The 10,155-nt window shown below is 44.2% G+C and overlaps 1 protein-coding gene across 1 annotated transcript in view; it reads right to left on the reverse strand.

Moving 5' to 3' along the window:
• Nucleotides 1–9,860, reverse strand: part of LOC103366508 (ADAMTS-like protein 1) — a 72,956-nt gene extending 63,096 nt beyond the window's left edge. The window contains exon 1 of the mRNA XM_008294256.1: nt 9,728–9,860. The gene's annotated coding sequence lies outside the window, so the exon portion shown is untranslated. The remainder of the gene's footprint in view (nt 1–9,727) is intronic.
• Between the last annotated feature and the right edge of the window lie 295 nt (nt 9,861–10,155).

Raw genomic sequence — 10,155 nt, forward strand, 5'->3', positions numbered from 1 at the left:
TGTGCACATAATGTTTAAGTAACCAACCAGAGGCCTTTGTTTCTGATAAAAGCCTAAAATACCCAAAATGATAATCCCAAAATATTTATTTACTCTGTGCACGCATGTGACCGGAGACACTTATTAAGTCTATAAGGGTGTAAGTCTGCACAGCTTTATGCTCTCCACATAATTAAAGTGTGTGTGAGCAGCAGAAAGAGGGACTCTGATGAACACAACCTAAAGAGATCCTTAAATGATGCTTATTTGAATTTAAAGGCTTACCTCTGTGTTGTATAAAGATTTGGTCTAAGTAGGCCTTCTTGTGTTGCAAGCATTGTTCGCTCTTCAGCTTGGAAGAGCGTCAGGGTCATTTTTCAATTTTGTGGTTTGTGAACAGATTACATTCTCTCCCAGGGCCGCCTGAGAGCGAAACCCGTCTGTGAGTGTGTGCAGGCGAAGGCAGGGCGAGCTCCTGTAGGTTTTCTCATGTTAACGCTCGCCGTATTTACACTAGTGTGCTCAGCGTGCAGCGCGTTCAGACCTTCTTTCAATATGTCGTAAGCCCTGCGCAACCAAAGATGCTGGTCTGTGAGAACCTTAGAGCCTCTCACGGGTGCAGACGAGCTCCACCGCTTCGTGCCCCAGTTTAAATTACATTTTTGGAAAGATAGATTGTCCAGAACGGATTACGGTGAAGGACGTAGTTGATGATTGTAGAAAAGCTGAAAATGCCAAAACAGACGAATGTGGAGAAGCAGAGCCCTTTAAAGAAAAGGGAACAAAAAGCTACTGCTGGAGTTGTTGCAGAATGGGAAAAAAGAACTTACAAGAAAGACGGGACTAATATATGAGTGTTTAACGATAATTGTTAAACGTTATTGCGAAAGAACAAGGAAGTCATAAGTGCCAACTTGGCATCGTGGCCATTTTGACATCTTCAAAGTCACATTCAAACGCCTTCTACCAATAAGCTGCTGCATTAAAACCACTGACCGGTGACGGGAACGACATCTTGTTATAAAGCAATGTTCCACTGGGGAACCTCTGGCATTCATGTGGACGTTACTTTGACGCACACCCCCCGACCTAAACACCTCCAACTTCCCTAAATCCCATCCGATCAAGCAACAAAACAAATCTGATCCATTGAGGCCCCACGGGATCCAAAGATCCACTGTCACGATGTCATATTCATGCCTTGGTTTTGGTGGCACGAGGGGAACCTACACATTACGAGGCAGGTGGTTTTATTGTTGTTCTAGATGGATTATCTTAGTTATCTTATCCAGCTTTCTTGTGACTAAAACCAAAAAACATGTGAAATGAGGGTATATTTGACAGCCCATAACTCCTTGATGTTCTCTCTTTTGTTTTTTTGTTTAGTCATTTTTACTTTGTGCACGAGCATCAGATAATCCAAGCTACAATCATCACTTCATAATGCCTGAAAGAGGAGACTAGCGCGAGGCGTGCTAATACGATACTCAAACTCCATCCAGCTGTACTGGATGCACCCGGACCATCCCACCAGAACCGGAGCAGGACAGATTTCCAGATAGGAAAACTGAGAGACGTGTATGTTTGCTCTGCTACTGTACTGTAATACCACCACACGGAGCAATTAGAGCCCACATTAAAGGCAGGGATACGCCTTGGGTTGCAGCTTGCCCACTGCTTAACCTAAGCCCTGTTGCGCATGGGTGGCAGGGATCCTTCAGCAGCAGGTAATTACTGCTGTAACTCAGGTTAACGCTGCTGCTTACACTGGAGACCGGCTACAGGCTGCCTCAGCCAAGCGCCCGCTCGGAACAGAACCTCACGTTGGCTCGCTACTGAAGCCGTTAAAGTTAGTAACTGCCTCCCTGCAGTTAGTCAGTTTATTTCAAGTCAAGAGCCACAAGGTGAAAAACAACTCGTCCTCGAGACAGTTTTATTTGAAAGCAAACTTCTCTGTTGATTTCTTTAACGGCACCGTCCAAGAGCGGGAGTGGGTGGGGGAATTACATCCACAAGATGTTAGATTGAGATGTTATTACTTGGCTGTAAAACTTAATTTAATGCTCTTATTTAACCAGAATGAAACCACATTCATGGCAGAGGCCTTGAATGATCTCCTCCACGTGCCCAAACACACATCCAGAGCCAGAAAGTAAAAGGCCTAATAGTAACAATTAGTACGCGCCGTGCCAAAAACCCTCGGTGGAGACGTCCAAAAAAAGATTCCTGGATGAAACCTTCTGGCATCTGCACATCCCCATTGTGCGCCTCTGTTTGTGTCTGTGCACGTCGAGCGTGGAGGAGAATACAAACATGTGCAACGGGGAGTGCAACCTGAAATGTAAACAATTAGAAATCAATCACTCGCTCAGAAAACGTGCCTTCACACGCCTGAGGAGAGGCTGCGGAGGGTGAGGTAGGTGAGAGGAGGGGAGGATTTTCCCCATTAATCAAAGGCATCGTTTTGTGACATGTGATAGTGTCGAATGCAAAAGGCGCAAAAATCACAAACACATGGATTCCCGTGCAGCCGAGTATATGCACATGTCAGCAACGCAAATGGGATTACATGAGGGTACGGCGTGCAGATGGGAGTGTGCGTGCAGCGGTAGCCAGCAGCAGACACACAACTGGCTGCATGCATTCACACACACTCACACACACCCACATTTGTTATGTGGGTGTTGTGGTGAGCGCTTGTCCCTGGTGGTATTACCTCAGCAGCACCACTCCAGTGCCCACAGCGCACTGATGTGAGACCACATCAAGCGGGGGGGAGATATTCGCTGTGGAGCGGTGCGGGCCAACGATTTACTCAACACATATGCTGATGGAACAAACACAAGGGTGAGAGAAAGATCCCCAGTCCAAAGCCACGTGGCTTTACACCACATTCACCAGCGCTCAGCACTTTCTTCAAGAGCGCTGGGACCGAGCCTCTAAACAGCACTCGCATGTGCCAAACACCAGTCAGGCAGCCAAAGCGAACAAGGCAGGGAGGCAAACGTCTCCTAATTCACTGCTTTCCTTTTCAGGCCTTGCTTTCTCTTGTTTTGAAGAAGAAAAAAAATAATCTCTAAGTGTAGTCCTGGCCCGTCGCAAACAAACTTCAGCAGGGTATCTCTCAGACTGCTGGCAAAGCAGAAACAGAGCTGCATTCATGGCAAAGTGGAGTCACAAAAGTAGTCATGAACTCACTGTTTGGACTTTTCCAATGCGACTGCAGCAGGCTGCTTCACACTGAGGCTGTGTTTCTAATAAACAGCCCAGTCGATCGCATGCAATGTGGATAAATCCAGAGAAATCAATTTCTCTAAAGAAAACAAACCTAATAATGAATAAACATCAGGAAAATTGATTTCATGAGAGGGTGATGGGACATGGTGTGTTTTTTATTAAGGCTGGGTGGAGTTCAGATGGAACTGAATGAAGAACTCGGCTTCGATCTTTTACACGACAGTCTCACTTTAACACAACCACTCTGATACGATACCTAAATAGCAGACACAGATACTAAAACCATACCGCAGCACAAACCTAAAGCATCATTAAAAGTAATAGAAGAATAGATGAGGAACATGAAATCTAAAACTCTTTCTTTTACTGACTAAAAAAGAGCAACTTTAGTGCATATTTTAACCTCACTCTTTTGCAGAAATTGAAGTCACCTAAACGTCCCTCTAAATCCTTGACCAGTCTGTTCGTGTCCAGCTTTTTGAGCACCAACCAAACCACATTATTGGCACAATTGTAATAATAAATACTGATTAGAACAATAGGTGCTGGTATCACTTATGCTGATGATGCAGTTATGTATTCGTCCTAATATTTCATCAGATGCTGCAAGCTTGTACATGTGGCTACAGCCCAAGAGTGGAAATATGAACATAAACTCTTCTGTTTTACCATAAAAAGACAGCATCGTCCCCTTTATTTAAAAGAAATAGCACATGCCTTGCCATCACACGGGTTTATGATCTAAGGCCTCTAGTCAAGAAATAGTCTGACATATAAAACACCATTTTTACATCATTTATACACTGGAGCTCTACTTTTGGATAGAGTCAGTTTAGTTACTTTCCTGTTTCCAGGTTTTATGCTAAGCTAAGCTAACCATCTGCTGGTTCCAGTCATGTTTTCACCATATTTGACTGGCATGAATCGCCACATCTACCTCCAAGCAAGAAGTAAGTGTACTTGCCAACATTTGAAACTTTTCTGCAACCAAACTAACATTGGTTGCATTACGTTCATTGTTTCTCCCCAACACACTGCCTGTATTCTTTCTGTTGAGTGCAATTCAAAACCAACATGGTTTCGGTCCATGTCAACAGTCCATTAAACCGTCCATGAATGCATCATTGCAAAAATCCAAGAGATACTGCCACGAAGACCGCATGCACTGACTAAACGCCATTTAATTTCACAGCTCAGAAATGTGCTAAAGCATTTAACTTGACGTAGTAAAACACCAGGGGGCACAGCACGTCGACCAAAAAAACCTGAGCCTAAACATCCTCCCCGCCTGCCAAAGCTAACATGTCCATCCTTTTAATGAAGACAAATGAAGTGTTTAATTGCACAAGACCGCTGCCCTTTCCACCTGGCGCTACACGCTAAACACAGCTGCCAAGTCAGCATGCAGCTGAGCAACGGGCCTCTTTCCCTGCTATTGCCGCTGCCATGGCCACTGAGCTCCTTCCCACGCCCGCCGCCCTGACTGGCCCTTGGCCCCGCTCGCCCAACCTCAATTACTCCGAACCCCGACGCCCTGCCAAAAGACGGAACCGCCTCGACTCTCGTTAGGCCTGAAGCTTCTCAAAAAGGGAAGAAATAGCCCTGACGGTTGCTGCCTGAGGTGCAATTGAGCGTGTAAAGACATTAAAGCCTGAACTGCTTGGCATGTGATGAAGTGAGATAGGGCAGAGAGGAAGAGCGGTCTAACCAAATGTCTAAAAAAGATGAGAGGCAGAAAAGGTGAGAAAATAAAACAAGGAGGACATAACCGACCATTCCAGGAAACGTGTGAAGACAGGCGAGGAGGAAACGTCCTAACGCCGGGCCTCGAGTCGTTGCCGCAGAGTGGGGCTCTAATGACTGTCATTACCGACCACTTAGCTGTCATAACCCATAATATCCTGGTCCGTTTTGGTGTGTTTAACACAAAATGTGACCCGGAGCAGCAGTCAGTGTGTCCTGACCCTCAATGCAGGTAAAATGGGTTACAGTTCAAAGGATCTTTTATCTTTTACTGAAGATGGCTCAGACTACGTCTATACTAACACGTTTTTGTTCAGGTTTGAGGTCGCTGGACTTTTGCCCTGTGATGATATTGCTGTTTTAAGCACGACACAAGCCGGCTACTACATGTGCCACTGGGATGTAGGAATGATATTTTAGTTGATCCCAGCTTGATGTAATGTGTCGTGGCCAGTAATCATTAAGCATCTCAGAAGTCTTTGTCATGGTGCTTCTTCATGAGCTAAACCCCCACAATGCTGTCTGCTTGCTTACACGAAACTGCTCACCTCCTCTGGTCGGTACAGTAATAAACACTACGAGGCTCCACCTGGGGGTGCAACCAGGTACTACAACTAAACTTGACATGTGTGCTGATTGGGACAGCCCTAGTTTTCCTTTTAAACCACATAACATTCTCTGCATTTATGCCTAACATTGACACTACTCCAGTGTGTTAGGACCACTACAACAGAGACTTTTGGAAATACTGCTGGCTCCAGTTTAAAAACTCCAGGATTGTGTTTTACTATAGATGCTATCTTACCTGATTCCAGTTTGATTTAACACGTGTAAAGTGACCGGAGGTCGTTAAGCTTTACAAAAGACTCTGCTTGCCAACATTGAACTGTTTGGTTGCTACAGTATTAAACTGCAGGAGGTACTAGCACCAGGCAGTACAGGTAATTTACAATACTTTAGGTGTGTATTATCCAGAAAAATGGTGTTAATGGATAGTAAATGTTAAGTTTTTGCTTATAACTAGGGATGCACCATATATTGGCATCCACATCGGTATTGGTCGATATTAGTGTTTTTCCCATATATCGGTATCGGTGCGATGAACATATTTAGCCGATAATTGTCTAACATTAGCGCCTTTGTCTCTACAGTTGATGTTACGGCTATTATCCAGATGTTTTTACTTACATAGTCCTGGACTTAAATATGTTAAAATATTTTTAAATATGTTTTACTTTTGCTATGTAACAAAGAAGACTATGTGGTCTAATTTGGGCTTCTTCTAAATAGCTTTCACGTTCTCACAGTGCTCAGTTATACTTATTTTTCAGTGTGAACAAATGTTGAATATCAACATTGGTAATATTGGTTATCAGCGATATCAGAAATCGAAAAATAATAATAATATCGGATATCGGTATCGGCCAGAAATTTTAATATCGTGCATCACTACTACTAACGTTTATTATAAGGAATCCATGGATCTTTTTCACTCCTGCTCAACTTTCATTTGAATTGTTTGTCTGTGGACTTGCTTTACTTTCTGTATATACTGGTGGATATTTTTAGAAACACAATAAGAGATTTAATGAAACACTGAAGTAAATGTTTATACACATTAAAGCTGTTCTAACTATTTTAGTGTCTTTCATTGTTTAAATTTTGTTGGGTACCTTTTTTTGGACTCCCATTGAATCATATTACTTTGTCTCAGTGTGATCGTCTCACATGTACATGACTATTTGCAGACACATAACAGCCTTATTAGGCTCTAATAAGCCATATGAAGCTTGTTCTGTTCCCTCCTCGTGGCCAAAAATCCATTTAACGCAGCTTTAAACAGAATCCGATCTGCATTATCATTTAGGATTTATTATGATGTCGAATAAGTGAAAGCAATATGTTTTCATGTAAGACGACTTGGTGGGAACCTTCGCTGTCACACAAACACAGCCGTAACCGACACATGCACACACACTCGTCCACCAAATGAAGGATCGGCTTTCAGTAACCCACTTTAAAGTTGACTGTTGACAGAATGATCATATTTGCCGTCTAGACGGTAGCGACTGAGGAGAAAACCGGGTGGCGTGTCTCCCTTTCTATCTCCTCTTTTATCCGAAGGCTGTTTCTGTCTCTTCTATCCCAACTCTTATAGCGTTTACAAAGCTTGTTCTCTGTCCTCCTTCCCCTTTTTTCTTCCTCAATCCAACCCTCCCTCAAGGCTGAGGAGTAGCTGCCACCTGCGTTTTCGCCTTTTGGAACCGAAACTTCTGAAGAGATTGAGTTTCAAACTTCTAGATTAGCTCCCTGCCTTGCAGTTAAGCATATTTGACAGTTAAACTAAACTAAAAAAAACCAAAAAAGTCACAATTTAAGAACATATTTTGAGGGTCTTAAAACCGCAGCAGATCAAACAAACATGCCTCATTTATGGGAAAACAATGAGCGGGAAAAGCCGATTAGATTTACGAGAAGCCTTTGTGTTTATCTTCACAGTCTTACTCATTCAGCAAAGCCAACATTTCAGACCCACCGTGAATCAGGAACTTCTCAGCCCAATAAACTTACTTAATATCTGTTTATGAATGCTGACATGTCTGAGGCTCTGCAGCACATGCATGCATCACACAGAGCGAATATGGGTTAATTTATAAAGGTATGCTAAACCTGAGCTGTGTCAGAAGTAGCTCGCGCTGCGGCTGCCAGGAAAAACACTTTGCTTCGGAGAGAACAATTCATCTGCGGCCCTCTTGGGGGAATAGGGGGAAAGGGTGCTGGGGAGGTCAGTCCCGCTGCCCACCGGCCGACCCTGGCACAACACAGGCATGAAAGTTAAACGAGAGAAAGCCAATACACTTTCGGAGTCGGAGATCCGCCTCCTGGGTCGCCTGCTAATTAAGCCGCGTTTATCTTGGCCGCGAATCAAGCTTAATATTGAACCTAGATCCAACATAGAACAGCGCCACAGGCACACAGACTGGAACCAGCTGAGTGGTGAAAGGAATCACAAGTGTGGCTCCTGGGAGTCTGTTCTCCTCCGTCTCAGGACATGCTTGCATCATGCATACGGCGAATACCAGTCTCTGCAGCGCCGCTCGGCTTAAGACGTCTTCTTCTTCTCTTCTGCCACTCAATTATGCACTTGAAGCAATAATTGTGGACTTTTATACTCACTTTAACCGCTAATAATTTTCATTCTGACCCTAAATGTCCCATAAAAGTCATCCTGGATACAGACATCTTCATTTCTCCTGCTTTGGCATCAGAGTTTGACGATCATGTTGCGGCTTTCTCTCGTGCTTCTTTATGCAAACTATTGATTTATTTTAACAGAAAAGGTGAAAAGCAATGTTTTGCCACTTCTAAAGCACCTGTGTGTTGCTCCATGAAGAGAAACCGAGGCTCGGATGGCACGAACACAGCGTGTTTGCTTTGAAAATCACTCAAAAATTAGCTGATGCATATTTTTTTTAAAATCACCCAAGGTCAGCGCATCATAAATCACACCGTTACTCGGTTACAATGTGAAATCCAAAGGCTGTAAAGACAGCTGTCTGTGGTTTCTAACTACAGCACTGGAAGCATGTACCCAACTTTTTAAATTCTCCAAATAGAGTTTTTTGTTTAATGGTTTTTCCATTAAGTCTGCCTTTGGGATTAAAAAAAAAACACGTAAAAAGCAAAGACAGGCCAAAAACACTGAGCAATATAAATCATTTAAAGTCACTAGGCAGGGCAACGTTAACATTACAGAGCTTCACTAGAGAAGGCATGTTCATCTGTGATCCGCTCTTAAAACTGAAAGCGACCGCTCCCCGCCGCTCATCTGAAAGGCTATCCAGCACATGTGAATTGTCACATAAGCCCCATGTGATCTCGCTTTAAAGCACGATGGCAAGTTCAAGCTGATATTCTGTTTCAAAAGGAACGTCACTGCGTTTGATTAGTGTTCAAAGTGCGTTGACGGCCGCTGAATATTCAATGTGTCGAGGTCAAAGGGTCACGTGCTGAAGCGTGAAAAGTGGCGCTGGATGGACTTTTTCACCTTTCACCTCACAGAGCAGGTCAGACGTGAACCAGAAGAACCTGAGCACTGTCGGGTCAACGGCATAATGTTCCCGCCGCAAATCGACAAACGCGGCATTAAAATTAAGATAGTTCGTTTTAAAACCTTCGATCGGATTCAACAGATTCCTTTCAAATCGCGCCAGAACCAATTCCATCGCGGAGGAATGATGAGATCGGCGAGCTGCGCATCGACATGTGTGACAACAGCAGCTCAACCGCTCCCTCGGTTAGATAAAACATCTGGGTGAGAGAGTGGCTTAAGAAAACGGCTACGGGCAGGACTCATGTCTCAGAGGCGATGACAGAGTGGGAGTAATGTGATGCAAAAACGGCACCCCACCCTCGGCCATGCAGCGAGCGCTAAGTGTGTGTGTTTGCCCTGTTTCGCATCAGGCTGGGTCAGCCGGCAGTCAGATTACACCTCCTCTCCCAAGGTCCCACAATCATCATTCACTCGCATTCATTACCGAGGTGTAACGCAGATGATTTCTCACTCCTCTGGTGTGGCGCGTTACGTAAACACGCTGCGATAGATTTATTGGCTGATTTAGTTTTATCTGACGTTTCAATTTATTTTGCGTGTAAGTTCTAAAGGGAAGAAAATTGGAGATTTACTTTTTTTTTTTTTTTTTTTAAAAAGCAGCCTGATGGGATTCAGCAACACAGCGAGCGCAGTGTTTTCTGACGGGGAACCTACCGGGTCTTCTGGGTTTTGGCTGCCGTCGTGGAGGGGCTCTTCAGGAAGGTGATCCCGTCGAATCAGAGTGAACTCCCGGATGAACACGGCATCGCCGTCGTTGGCCCACACAGCAACCTGAAAAACAAGGATACAGTCAGAAACGGCCTATAAGTCCAAAAAAATCTGTGGAAGGCAGCTACTGTTAACAGAGGGAGCAAAGACCAGGAACTCTGGTTCAGTTCTTGGATTCAAGAACCTCAGCATACTAAGACCAAGGCACTTGGAACTAAGGTTGTAGCTTCTAGATGGGCTGCTCAATTCAATATCCTCTCATCTGACCAAACTGGTTGGTTGGTAGGCCCTTGGCGATGCAGCAATAGTGGATTGTACCAGCGATGTACGTTTCATCAACCCAGTAGTTCGATAGAATGTTCAACAGTTTCACA

Source organism: Stegastes partitus, unplaced genomic scaffold (genome assembly GCF_000690725.1).
Source record: "Stegastes partitus isolate 25-593 unplaced genomic scaffold, Stegastes_partitus-1.0.2 Scaffold951, whole genome shotgun sequence".
NCBI classification, from domain to species: domain Eukaryota; kingdom Metazoa; phylum Chordata; class Actinopteri; family Pomacentridae; genus Stegastes; species Stegastes partitus.